Source organism: Panthera onca, chromosome A1 (assembly GCF_046562875.1).
Source record: "Panthera onca isolate mPanOnc1 chromosome A1, mPanOnc1 haplotype 2, whole genome shotgun sequence".
Taxonomy (NCBI): domain Eukaryota; kingdom Metazoa; phylum Chordata; class Mammalia; order Carnivora; family Felidae; genus Panthera; species Panthera onca.
In genome coordinates this window covers 195917455-195932740 of record NC_138339.1, presented here as the reverse complement: position 1 = coordinate 195932740, position 15286 = coordinate 195917455, and the positions used below count along the sequence as shown (strand labels likewise).

The following is a 15286-nucleotide window of genomic DNA, read 5'->3' as shown; positions in this document are numbered from 1 at the left end:
TGTGTTTTAAAGAAACTGCCAAATTATTTTCCATAATGGCTGTGCCATTTTACATTCCCAACAATAGTGGGAGACATCCATTTCTTTACATGCTTAGTAGCATTTGAAACTATCACTTCTTATATTTGTTGTTATAATGCATACACAGTGATATCTCATTATAGTCTTAATTTCTATTTCCCTAATCGGTAGTGATGTTGAACATCTTTTCATATGATTGCCATTTATATACCTGGTTCTTGTGTTAAATATTACTTCATGTCCTTCGCACATTTTCTAATTGGATTGTTTGTTTTTTTTTTTATGATTCAGTTTTGAGAGTTGTTGATATATTCTAGATATTTGTCTTTTGGCAGATATGTGGTTAGCAAAGATTGTATTCCATATTTAGTTCATTTTTTTTAAACAGCGTCTTTCAAAAAGCAGAAGTTTTAGTTGCTATTTTATTTATGCTTTATATTTTTCTCTCTAATTTTTGCTTCTGTTTTCTTCTTACTATTTTACTTTAGGTTTCCTGAACATTTTTTAAATTACATTTTGATTTATCTTTAGTATTTTTTAGTGTATCTTTTTGTATAACATTTTTTAGTGGTTGCTCCAAATATTCCATTATATATAAATAACAACAAATTTTATATGTGTCAACATTTTGCATATTAGACAGTGTTATAATTAGACATGGATGAAACTAGATTGTGTTATGCTAAGCAAAATAAGTGAGTCAGAGACAGACAACTATCATATGATTTTACTCACATGTGGAATTTAAGAAACAACAGATGAACATAGAGGAATGGAAGGAAAAATAAGAGAAAAATAGAAAGGGGGGCAAACCATAAAGAGACTCTTAAATACAGAAAACAAGCAGGGTTACTGGAGGGTAGATAGGTGGGGGGATGGGCTAAGTGGGTGATGGGCATTAAGGAGAGCACTTGTTGGGATGAGCACTAGATGTTATATGTAAGTGATGAATCACTGGGTTCTACTCCTGAAACCAATACTACACTGTATATTAAATATTGAATTTAAATAAATAATTTTTTACAAAAAGAATAGGAGTCAATGTCTGTTGTCTAACTTCTCCTATCTGTGGACAGGGTGATGAAAAAGTATGGGGTGTGAGGTGCTCTTAGTTACTTCTGGATGGAAGTAGAGTAGGATTTCAGGCTCCCCATGAAGTCTATGATGTCACTCTGACTGGGATGGGTAGGAACAAGTTATTACTGCTTCCCACGTGATTTCCACTAGCACCATGGAGAGGTGGCCTTGTTAATAACGAGTGATGAGTACTCTGTACTAGTACTTCTCTGACCCCATCCTAGCAGGGAGGGGAAGAAGTGTCTTACTACTCCTTAGTGAGGTAGAAATCCAGGCTCCCTATACGGTCTCCACCGTTGGGGTAAGGTATTGGGAAGGGGGTCTTGTTACTGCCACGTGAGGGCAAAACACCAGACATCCTACTTAGCCTTCTCAGAGACCACGACAACAGGAACTCTTTAACCCCTCCCAAGGGTGGATGCTTAGTTTCCTCAGTCAGCATTTGCTGGTTGGTGGGAGTATAGATTTTCCCCTTGTGTCTGGCTGAAGTAGATGATTTATTACCTAAAATTTTTCTGTCTAAATCATTTTGTCTTGCTAGGCTGCCCATTCTTAATATTTGTCCAGAGAGAGTAGAATTTTTTGGGACTTTTTTCTCTGCCTATTTGTATTTCCATGTTACTGACTTCTCCATAGTCCAATCTGGGCTATCTAAGGCAAAAATAAAACCTGGAGAACTCATCATGGTGTCATTCCTTGGGTCCCCAGGTACCTAACAAGTCTGCCTTATTTCTACCCTCTATGTTTCTTATGTGCTATTTACTGATTTATATATCTATTAAGTATATACATTATATATGTATGTGTTATTAGCATATATATGTGTGTTGTATATGTGTGATATATAAGGAAGAGGGAAGAGTCCATCTATACCATCTTCCCAGAAGAAAATCTGACTACATTTTTAAAATACAGCAGGAGTCTCTCAGCCCCTCTGCCACTCCGGGCCTGACCCACCATTTCTCACCTGCACTTCTGCAACTGCTTGCTACCTGGTAGTTTTTCTGCATTTCTTACCCTCATACACACTTGTCTCAGAGCAGTAAGAATCCTATAAAAACTAAGTCCCTGTCATCTCTGTTCAACACTCTCCAACAGTTTCTCTTCATTCTTGGAATTATATCCTAACCTTTCCCTGTGGCCCAAAGTCTCTTCATTACTTAGCTCTCTTCTACCCACTTGTTCCTTCTCTTACAATTTTTTCCCACGGCTCAATATGCATTGGTTTTTGGAGTCTGTTTATGTTCCCAGAATATCTGCTTTGTCCTAAAGGCATTTAACCTGCTCTTCTCTCTCCTACAACACAGCTCAGTTATAAACATGTCTCATTCCTTCATTGCACTTAGATTTTTGCTCAAATGAATTCCTCTGGAGAGACTTCTTATCAATCTGTCTATAATAGCACCATCATTTTGATCACTTCCTGACCCTTTACCTTTTTTTAATAGAGCAAGAAGTAGGTACCCAATAAATATATTAGTTGAATTAAATTATTTAAATTAAATAAATGGCAAATTCACAAGAAAGGACATAAACCTAAAAAATTATATATTTTTCCCTTATCTATTTGCTGAAAATTCATTTTAAAATACCTAGTAGCAAGATCTATGCCTTGCTGTGGGTTACATTGTTTTTCTTTTTGACAGATAGCATTCACATTTCCAAATGTATAACCTTGTGGTCTTCTGATTAGTGTGCATGGAAAAAAGGAAATGATTTACCCTCCATGTGCTAATTTAAATGAGCTTATTGCTATTATTTTGAAATATAATAAATTGTCACTTAATTCTCAGTTTGGAATTGTATTTTAAGATTAAAGTAAGAATAGGTATTTTAATTTACTTATTAGAAAGAAATGTTACTCACTCCCTGAGCCTCTAGACAACACAGTCAATCTTTCAGTTTTTAAATAGTTAGCATATAGGAGTCACAGAACTGATCTGGAGTCCTGGGCTCTATTTCCAGTTTTGATTATGACTCACTGAGTAACCTTGGGAGAGTCAATTAACTTTCTGAGACCAAGTTCTGTTGGTATAAAAAGGAAACAGTAACACTTAATTCTCATGGGTATTGTGAATTGTTATTCATATTTGAAGTCATTTTCATGGTCTTTACACACACACAACACAAATTGCTATTTGAACTATAACAACTGAGTCAACACACAACTCGAAGAATGTAGCCTTGATTCATATATCCATCACCCGAAAGGCTGTCAGTTCTTTTTCTAAGATGATCTTTCCAAGGGACAAGTAGGATTACTCTCTAAAATTATTAAGTCAAACATATTACAATCATGAGCAAACTAATCTGATGCATCCAATAAATCAAATACACAAAAGGCCACTTCTGCTTTATCTTGACCTTTAAAGCTTTAGTTTTTGTGACTACAATTCCTCAATTGCAAGAATTCTCCTAACCATTTGCAAACAAACTCTAAAAACATTTTCCTATTGTGCTCTAAACGCAAAAAAAATATATTAACTTATGACACATTTACGAAAGACTTACCATCTGTTAGATAAATTGCAAAAAGTGGAAGATACAGAGATAAGTGTCTTATACTTGGCAAGCAAAAGAATGGGGAAAGAGCTAATAAATAAATATTACAAATTGAAATCCATGAAAAACCAAAAACACAAGAAATTCCCTTCTGACATCTAAAGTTAAGCACAATATATGTTTAAATGTTTAAAATGTTCCTGGATTTACTCTAATAATTGCATATCTAGCATAAAGGAAAAAAAATTCCTAAATGACTAATGACATCCCCATCACATGTATCTCCTTATTGGGCAAAATCAAATGTTTCACATTAGTTCTTTTCAAGACAGGGGACACTACCCTAACTCCACTCATTCATAAGGACAAGAGAAAATGTTTGGTTTCCAGATTAGTGGGGAGATTTTCCTCTCCCAATTTTGTCAAAACTTTTAATCATATTTAAATCCTATGCCTGAACTTGTGTTGAGCACTGGGAATTTTATGTAAGTGATGAATCACTAAATTCTACTCCTAAGCCAATACTACACTAGCTAGAATTTTTAAATAACCATTTTTAAATATGAATTAGAAACAGGAAAGAAAATGAATAAAAAATAAAAGTAAAAATAAAATACTCTATGCCTGAAAACTGCCTTATCGCAGTAAAGCTATCTTTCGTTCAAACCTTCAACTGACCTTTTTAAGGAAATATTTTTTAGTTAAGCTGTTCTTTTGTATTTTCTTTTGCTGTTCCTTTCTCTAAAATGAAAAGAGAGAATAATGTTGAATCTCTTTTTCTTACCAGGGCAAACTCACTATAGATATGAGATTCAATTTGGTCAAGAAGCAGCAGAGTGAAACGTTCTACAAAGAGGATAGAGCTAGTAAAAGGACATGCAAAGAACTGAGAATATTTCTTGTGTTTGTCACTGGGGCTTGAGTGTGAGATAAAAGGTCACAAGGAGTAAGATGGTTAATATAGTCAGGAGGATCACAGTGGCTGACTTTGGGAGGGAGTTTCACATTAATGATCACATTTAATCCTCCCAAAGCCTTTGGAAAGTAAGGATAATTATCTCCGTCTTACAAAGGAAGAACATCCTGTGCAGAGAAAATAAATAATACACTAAGATCCCACAAGTACAGTGTGACAGATTCTAGACTTGCACCCAGCTTCCTCTGACTTCATAGCCCATGTTTTCATAATTTACCACACCAAACACTGAAGCTACAATTCTGGATTCTCTTGTCTTCTCATCCAAAGCATTAAGGGAATTGTTTTTCTAGGGATTTAGATCTTTGCTTCATAGTTTCAAACTCAGGTTACATCGACTGTTTTAAACAAACTCCTTCACCCAGTATTTATCCTGTGTTAGGGATTGTGACTATTGCTGTCAATAAAATGCCTATCCCTTTATGGAGCTTGCAACTGACCATCCTAACACATCCTAACACATACACAATAGAATTGATATGTACCGGTGCAAAATACAGGAATAGCTCAGTCAGAAATGTTTATGCAATACTATTTTTTTAATAAAAACACAATGTAATAGATATGGCACATAAGAGAAAATTAAAAACAAACAAAAAAAAGTAAAAAGAAACCAACTTAGCTTGACCAGTTTGGTTTTAAAAGATGAAAACAAGATCAGCAATGCCAGGGTGGCTAAGTGGGTTAAGCGTCCAACTTCAGCTCATGTCATAATCTCAGGGTTTGTGAGTTTGAGCCCCACGTAGGGCTCTGTGTTGACAGCTCAGAACCTGGAATCTGCTTTGGATTCTGTGTCTCACTCTCTCTTTGCCCCTCCCCTACTCATTCTCTCTCTCTCTCTCTCTCTCTCTCTCTCTCTCTCTCAAAAATAAATAAACATTAAATTTTTTTAAAAAAGAAATTAGTTCATTGTGCAAAAGTATACACATTACCCAAATTAGCTTAAAAAAGGAAATTAGTTTATTTATATACATAATAATCATTTAGGAAAAATTTGGTCCCATATAGATTTTATGAAGGCCATGTTCTTCAGAGACACATCACTTCACCCATTCACTGTTTCTCAATAATAATATAGGGAATTCATTCATTAAGCATAAAATTCTGATCTTATTGGAAAGGAAAATTCTTCTAACTTCTAAGCAGTAGTATGCATGCCACATTTTAGTGATTTGCATTTAGCAAATTCTGAACACACTGCTTTAAAAATATAGCTAAACATATGAATTGAAACATCATATTAGAAACAAAGTTAAACTCTTAACTACAAAATGTAACTTTCTTCCTTCCATGAATGTGTGTAACTATATCCTATTTCTCTGGCTGCTCTAGATTTCCAGGCATAAGCAAAACAATATTCAAAGGTAGCATAGTACTTCTTTTAAGGCCAGAGGCCAATATTAGTGCTTTCAGTGGTCAGATTTAAACCCTTAGACATGTATTTTTGTATCTCTGGATCTTAGCCCCCTTATATCATAATGGAACTGTTTGAATAAATTATTGATGAGATCTCTTCGAAGTCTGAGACAAGATTCCATTTCATTTTGGGGGAGACTTCAGCTTGTTATCACTGGCATACGTCACCCCACAACTTGGCATGCTGTCTCAAGGAAAATCTTAGAAAAAGAAACATGATACTACTGCACAAATTACATTTTCCAGGAATCTAACTCAAATATATGCTCCCTCGAGTTTCAGTAATGCTGATTGGCCTGACAAGAAATGGACATTCTGAGAACTCAGAACTTGATGTTGAGTGATTATCCACTTATCAAAAATGCTGATGCTTAGAATGTACAATTACCAGAATTCTGTATTTTAGAATATGATTTAAGATTCAGTGTTAATTTTTTAATTATCTCTAGATTTATTTTAAGCATATTTGAATAAAAGATTGTTCTAATTCATAATCTTTGGTAAGCAAGGAGGTTATTAAATAACTATAGTACATATTTACATCAACATTATATGGCAAAACAGCCAACTAGAAAGACTTTGAAACCTAAGGATATAATGGTAAGGCTAGAAGAATCATTTCATCCACTTTTATTTTGCTTTACTCTGGTCTACATTACTAATATACTTTGTCTTAAAGAGAAATTCACTTGTTACAGTTTAGACCTGTTTTATTGTATGCGATATCTTTAGTACCAATAACAGATGTTTCACTAGCAATTTATAGTTTAGAAATTACTTTCTTATTCATTATTTAATTTTATATTTCCTGTGACATTTTTTTTTCCAGAAGGGATATATTAAAGTCCATTTTACAGACACGGAAAATTGAGGCTAAGTAGGTTTAGATGAGTATTCATCATGGAGCTGCCAAGTGACAACTGAACCCAATTTGTAAATTTCTTTTGTCTCTAAACCCAATTATTTTATTTCTTTTTGCCTCTAAATCTAAGTTGAAGAAGTATCATTAGTTCTTAAAAAGCTATATTTTTTCCTTTTTAAAGTTCTCTACTTATATTTTAAAATACTTCTGCAACAACTTATCAGATTTCAGAGTTCCAGCAATCACTATTAGACCTTGGTTTGAATTACTAAGAAAAACATCAATGAGCGCTAAATCAGTACATAAATGAACTATAGCTATTTCGCCTGTGCTTGCGCTGTCTGCAGAGAATATAATCATCATTGCCATAAACATAAGTATGTATAATTTATGACATGCCAATGGCACTACACAACCTCTGTAAACTTTTAATGCTTTATTTATATAGGATTTTATGATTTACAGTGGCTTTTACATACAGTACAATGATTCTGTTTTAACTTCATAACAAAAATGAGAAACGAAGGTATTTTTGTCCCCATCTTATATATGAGGAAAACGAGGCCAAGAAAAATGATGTTGTGTCCCCAGAACATGAAGTTAGAAAAACAAATTTAGTATTGTTCAAATTTGATTTGGCTCACTCCAAAACAAAACAAAATTATTCTACTTGTCTTTTAACAGAAACTAGAAATGACATTAAACCAAATTAGTTAAAACCATAAAATATTAAAATGGGAGGGAAAAATGAGGAATGAAGTAACTAATAGCTAATTTATTTAGAAGTGACAATTTAACAAATATTTTTCAGAATGTGAAATATAAAATTAAAACTGTAAGCAAACAATTTACTGTTTTAACTTTTTACTGTGAAAATGCTGCCTTTAATTGATCATCTAAGTGGATCAGCTGAAACTATAAAAAAGAAATAACTTGTCATTTTATCACTTTAATATTAGTAATACAACCCATCCAAAATTTGAAAGTCAATTTTGGTGCTCTATATGTCATCAAAAGGAGCCTTTTGATGGAAACTGACTTGTGTTACATGAAATATTCACACCTCAATCTGGAGCCTTCTTCCTTCTTAAGAAGGCTTTCCATACAAGTCTTCTTCAGAAGCCAGCATCTACCTTTGTATGAAACTTTTATCTAGAGAGTTAAAATTTTATAAGGTTTAAGATGATAAAATATTAAAATGAAGGCTGAGGTTCTGATATGTTCACTCAAAGGAAGTGAGCTGAGCTTTCCTTTTTTTTTTTTTTTTTTTAAACTCTTACTCTTTTCTCTGTGAAGAGCATAAGAACTGAAATACAGCACACTTCAGAAATTCCCTAAAGGACAATGGTGATTGATTTCTCTTTTCATGTGTCATAACTGGGGTTCCAACACTCCGTTAAAATAAATATTAATCTGGCCAGTTACTACATTGATTTGAATTACTAATTCTTTTTTTTTTTAATATTTATTTTTAAGAGAGACAGCGCGAGCGAGGGAGGGGCAGAGAAAGAGGGAGACAGAATCCTAAGCAGACTCCAGGCTCTGAGCTGTCAGCACAGAGCCTGACGCGGGGCTGGAATTTGCGTGGACCGTGAGATCATGACCTGAGCTGAAGTCGGACACTTAACCAACTGGGCCACCCAGGCCCCCACTAATTCATTTTTTTATATCTGGGTTTAATTATGGTGATGCGATCTCCATTTCTCCAGCCTATACAATACTGTAAAAAGTATTTTTAATCATGGTAAAAGACAAATATTAACTTGGCAGTTTTTAACCATCAAGCCCTAAGTGTAACATTTTTTTATGAGAGCAATTTCAACAGTAATCTTCCAGATATATCTGTGTGGCATTTTACTAGTTTGAAAGTCTTTTTATACGCACCAACAAATTTTGTTGTAATAATTATTGTCCCTAGAAAACTGAATATCATATCTTTCCATAGTTAGATGTAGCAAATAAGTAAGTCATTCTCTAATGTCATACTTTTAAAAGGATTGTAAACAGAAATCAATACTAGAGAATATAAAGAGGTCAGTTACATTCCCAAGCCAAGTTTAGTTGGGATATACCATGTGTCACTGGGAAAGATATTAGATGTGGCTAGATCACAGATTTCTACAAAGGGAGATGCGTGGAGTGAGGAATTAGATTGTTCTATAAAATAATCATTAATTTTTTTTCTCATGTAACAATTTGGGTCTTGATGAGTTATTATTTTTTTAATTTTTTTTTTATTTTTTAACATTTATTTATTACTGAGAGACAGACACAGAGCGTGAGCAGGGGAGGGCTAGAGAGAGGGCGAGACACAATCTGAAGCAGGCTCCAGGCTCTGAGCTGTCAGCACAGAGCCTGATGTGGGGCTTGAACCCACAAACTGTGCGATCATGACCTGAGCCGAAGTTGGTTGCTTAACCAGTTGAGCCACCCAGACGTCCCTAAATTTATTTTTAAAGAGATATAGAGAGCATACTAGGAGAGGAGCAGAGAGAGAGGGAGAAAGAATCTCAAGCAGGCTCAGTACTGTCAGCACAGAACCCGATGCAGGGCTCACACCCACACATCTTGAGATCACGACCTGAGCAGAATTCAAGAGTCAGATGCTTAATCTACTAAGCCACCCAGGCGCCCTTGATAAGTTATTCCTAGTGTTGCCTAACTATGTCATGCAGAGGTTTCATAGCATTTTATTTAATCATAATTACTAATACTGTGCTTTTCCTAAAACCAAAATCTCAAAAGGTAACCATTTGAAGACACTTTCTGCTCCTGCTTAGCAAATGAAAATGAATAACAGATGGTTATATCCTTCACTGATTGTTGCCTTTAGCACATCAGACTTTACTTTTGATCACAGAAGATTTTAGTGTTACCCTAGAGTTCTTTCTACATAATGTTCTTAGCCATTACTGTTTACTTTGGGAAAACCAATGCAGCAGGGTCTTGATGATCACCAGAAAGAACCCATATGGGTATTTCCTGTTAAAAGGCAAGCATTTTATGCAGACATTCCTATTTAATTCAATACAGGGATAAATTTAACTTAATACATTTATACTCAATAATAGGATAATTCTAGCATTGAGATTGCCTAGCAGAGGTAGTGAGTTCCACACTAATTGAACTGTTTAAATGTACAGTAATGGGGCCCATGATAAATGTATTGTTAAAGAGTTTCTTGGACTATATGAGTGGATGCTTCGCTGATTTTAGGGGCTCTTTCCACCTATGACTTATGATTCTGTTTGCCCTTGCTGACATTATGGGCTCTCCACCAATTTGTTCTACTAACTTTTCATAGATGGTGGTAAATCGCTAAGGAAATCTACATCTTTTGTGTGTGTGTGTGTGTGTATGTGCGTGCTCCAAAATAAAAATCGTAACTTAAAGAAAATGGAAATAAAAGTATTTTCCGTTTTTTGTTTTATAGAGTTATTTTTATTTGTTAAACTCTATTAAGCTACACTTTTATAGATTAATTTTTATCTTATATTATGACAAATATTTCCAATATTTCAGACACCTAGATTTTATATTATTTATCATTGATCTCTACTTTCTTAGCAGTTGTAGAGGGCATTGATTTTGAATTCAGTTCATACTGGAATCTAACTTTTCAGTAAGTAGCAGAAAATTGTGATGCACAGAAAATGTGTTTGCTATTAGTAAGCAGTGGAATTCAAAGTTAATGAAGACATAATAAAGGATGGGTTACATCTCTTTTCAATGTAGTATATTTGGTCTCACATTATAAGGCTAGAACTATTCCTTTAACCATGAAACATAAAGACAAAATCAATACTCTTGCCCTATGAAAACTTGAGAGAAAAGTATGGTACAATTCTGGAGAACATTTAAGCTATTTCTCACACTTCTCCAGTATTTCTGAGGGGTGTTTTTGAGAAGGTATCTTCTATAAGAAGAGACCTTTTGTGATGGGAGCTAAACTGTAAGAAAAAAGGTTAGTATTTTTTGTCTTCCAAATTTAGAAGGCACTATGGAACTAAGGCTTTCCCATATTTGAAGCTATTACTTAAAATTTGAATTTAACAAAAATGTTTTTGCTAAAAGTGGTAAATGTTCCAGACACACCATAGCATATTTTAATATTATTTATTCTTCAGTGCATTTTGAGTGCCAATATTTAGTAATATTAACTACTAAAATATTTATTAAAAACATAACAACTGGGTTTTTTTCTAATTTCCTTTTAAAAAATGAAAACAAAATATAACTTGGATTTTTGGTCATTTTCTCTGAAACAGGCTTTCCTCTTCTCTTTCTCATACACATATATTAAATTCAGTTCTAGATCATGGGGGAAGGGGGAAGACCACTCAAGTGCTAAGCGCTGTTCTTGAATATGGAGAAATAAAAAATATAAATTACACACATTGCTTAATCTTCATGAAAATGTGCTTGAGTGAGAAAAACAAGTACACAATTAACGGAAACATATACAAGGCAGAAAAAATGATCATTGCAATAAATATACTAAACATACTATTATAAGCACACCAAGAAATAGACTGGTTTTTTGAGGAGAAGACAGAAAGGTTAATTGTAAGTGGTGAAATTTGGCTGTACTCTTGACGAAAATATAGAATTTCAAAAAAGTATGACATGAAATCAAAAGTATAAAGAGTATTGCAAGTTCTATGAATAAAACATAGAAAGAGATGTTTAACTACAAGACTTTTCCAGGAAGTGTGACACTTAGAATGGCAGAGCCTTAAATATCCGGTGGGTAATTGAAGATGCAAAAGACAGATGAGTGTCATGTTTTGGAGAGCATTATATGCATTATTAAGAATTGTATTCTTAATGCTTGAAGTCACGGGAGACACTGAGACCTTTGTGAGAAGTGACAACAAGACATGTTTTTAAAGATAAATTTAATTCAGAGAATTTTGTCAGGGGTATACTTTAGCAGGAAAATAGGTTAAACACAGGAAATTAATTATGAAACTATTGTGAAAGTATACTTAAAACAGAAGCAATGGAGAAAAGAAAAAACAAAATGTGGAGACATATTTAAGAGATAAAAGGGATTGATGACTTATTTAATATGGGAAACAAAAGAAGAGAATTGAATAAAGATGCCTTCAAGGTTTCCATTCTGAAATACAGGATACCTGGGAAAATGAACAGGTTCTGACAGGTTCAGATGAAACAGTTGGGAAAGAACTCTCATTGCCATTTATTTACCTGCTGCCAACGGTGAGCGTTACTCTACACACATCAGCCCACTTGCTTTCTGTGAGAATGCAGTGAGACAGACATTATCATCTTTATTTTTCATTGAAGTCCTAACATGTCAGGAAAAGCAAATTTCGTATCATGGTAACGATAAAACGTATCATGGTAACGGTAAAAATATAATTTTACAAATTAAATAAGCCCATGTTTGTTTTGAACTTTAATTTGATGTAAGTTCACAGTAAATACTATCCTGTGTCTGGATTTTTCTCAGAGGTATGTCTGTAAGATGCATCCTGTTGGATGTAGCAAATCAATTTTTATTGGTTTAAAATGGTCCAGTGTACGAAGATGCCACACTTTATCCATTCCATTATTGATGGGTATTAGGTGGTTTCTGGCTTGAGTCATTACAAATAACGTTGTTATAAAACTTCTCTCACATAAGTTTGAGTTCACATATGTGGTTACTTTGAGGGTGTGCATTTTTACGAGTGGAACCGGTGGTCTGTAAAATATGAGTGTGCTCGTATTTAGTATATACTCCTGAACAGTCTCCATACAAGTTGACAAATTTACACTCACGTCAGTAGTTGTACTGCATCATGAAAATACTGGATATTAAATATTCCTTTCTTTTTAAAAAGTTTAGCCATAACTTTTGTTATGTATATGTAACATATGTACTTAGTTACATATCATCATGTTTTTATTTGCATTGTATTGGTAGCCATTTGGGTACCTGTTTTTAGAAAACGGCCTGTTCAAGTTTGCTATTTTCAAAAAGTTGGTCCTTTGTACCTTGATTGTCTACAGAAGTCCTTTGCATGTTCTGGATGAAAAGTCATTTTTGGAACTATATATTACAAACATCTACCCTCTGGCTTGCTTTTTCACCCTCACAATGGTATGCTTTGATGAACACAGTTTTAAATTTCAATAAAATCCAGTTTGTCAATCTTTATCCTCTGTGAATCTTATTTAAGAAATCTTTGCTTGTCACAATATATTGAATGTTTTCTCATATTTTGTCTAGATGTTTTATTGTTCTATCCTTTATGTTTTACGATAAATCTGCTATTGAATTTGTATGTAATATAAAAGGAATCGAAATGTTGATTTTTTTTTTGCAGATACACAACAGACCCAGCATTATTTATTAAAAACACCATATTTTTCCATTGCACTGCAATGGTGACTTGTCACATACCAGGTATATGTGTGGTTCTGTTTCTATTTCAATTAATTATTCATTTCTCTTTTCAGCAATAACACAATGTTTTATTTCCTTTAGCTGTATAATAAGCTTAGATATTTTGTGGAGTACCTCTTTCAGGTTGTTTAAACTGTTTTTGATCCTTAAAAACTTGTCAAAATTATTGTCAATCTTAACAACCTCCATCAAATAAAGATGAATTTTAATTGGGATACGGTTTTTTTTTTGTTTGTTTATTTATTTTTGAAACAGAGAGAGACAGAGCATGAATGGGGGAGGGTCAGAGAGAGAGGGAGACACAGAATCTGAAACAGGCTCCAGGCTCTGAGCCGTCAGCACAGAGCCCGACGCGGGGCTCGAACTCACGGACCGTGAGATCATGACCTGAGCCGAAGTCAGACGCTTAACCGACCTAGCCACCCAGGCGCCCCAAATTGGGATACGAATTAATCTATACATAATTTAGGAAGAATTGGTATCTTTACCAATTCTTGACTCTTTCCACTCCCAAATATGGTATATCTTTCTACTCATTTAGTTTTTAAAAAAAAAAAATTTGTCTTAGTAATATTCAGTTTTCAGTTTAGAATTTTTATATTTCATCAGATTTATTACCTAGAGTGTGATTCAATTTTTAAAGTTCTTATAAAAGTCATCTTTTACACATCTAGTTTTGACAGTTTATTCTAATTTAGAGGTGTTAAAGTAACTTTAGATAGTGATTTTGCACCCAGCAGTCTCACTAAATTCATTCATGAATTTATCTGCAGATTAGTTAAGTTGCTTTAGGAAGGAAAGTTGTTTGATTTTGGTCATTTGATTCTGATTTTTTGGTATGCCGGATTCTTTTTATTCAAGATCAGATATTGTATATGAAATATTATAGAGATCCTTGATATTATCTTCCTCTGAGAACATTAAGTTTTCTTTTGGTAAGACGATAAATTATGGACAGATCACCTTTTAATTAGTGAGGAAAGTCAAATTCCAGTTTGCAGTTACTCTTGGAATATAGCCTACTCAGGGGTCACAAAAAAACCTGGAGTGTTGTTGTTAGTCCCTACTTTTTGGCAGGGCTTAATTCTGATTTTTGTTTGATCAGGAATATGAGACGTCTTATATTTTTGTTTAGTTTGTAGCCCTAATAGCCATTTACTTCTTGGTTTATTGGTGTCACTTCCAATACTTGAGCAGTGCCTTAATCAGCAATTGCCTCAAGGGGAAAAGATGTGGGGAGAATGTCAGGCTCACTCTTCTTTGTTTCCCTTTATCCAGGAACTTTGACCCTCAAGTCTTTGTTGACTTGGTAGCCCCAAAGTCACTTTTTTCCTTCACAGTGAGGCTGCAACAACCACCAACTCATGGCTTTTTACACAGCATCCAAGCCATGCCCTGTGAATTGGCAAAGCATTTCAGGATAAATGTAGCTGCAAATGTAGGGTTAATCTCACTTCCCTTCTCTATACTCTAGGACCTTGCATCCCTAAATCCTTGCTGTCTTCATTTCTGTTTTTGTTTGTGTGCTTGTTCATTTTTAACACACCCTTTTTTTCATTCTCAGCTGGAGGTGTTTCTTATTCCAGCTTCTGTGACTGTGTCACAGAAGGGGAAACAGAAAGTCCACAACTATCTATCTATCTTGGACTCATGAGGAATTTTGTGGTATATGTGAACATTTTAAATTTCAGATTTATTCACCCAAATTTACCAGTATAAAGCCCTCAAATGACTTAGATGGGAAAAGTAACATGTGGGCTTTTTAAATGTATTCGAATTACATGCAACACAAGTAAATTATTTAGGATGCATAAATATATTGAATTGGATATCTAGATCAAAATTTCTAAATACAAGATACACAACTTTTTCTTCTGTTAAATAAAACTGCAGTGGTTCACCTTTAATCATTGCAAGAGAATAATGAATACTCATTACATTTAGTATAAATAAATGAATTGATGAGTATGTAAATATAACATCTTTCCATGCCTGTCTTATGCTTTTTTTTGTTGAG

The 15286-nt window shown here is 34.0% G+C and overlaps 1 protein-coding gene across 1 annotated transcript in view; it reads right to left on the bottom strand.

Moving 5' to 3' along the window:
- Positions 1–15286, bottom strand: part of KLHL1 (kelch like family member 1) — a 361829-nt gene that overhangs the window by 296777 nt on the left and 49766 nt on the right. The window lies entirely within an intron of this gene.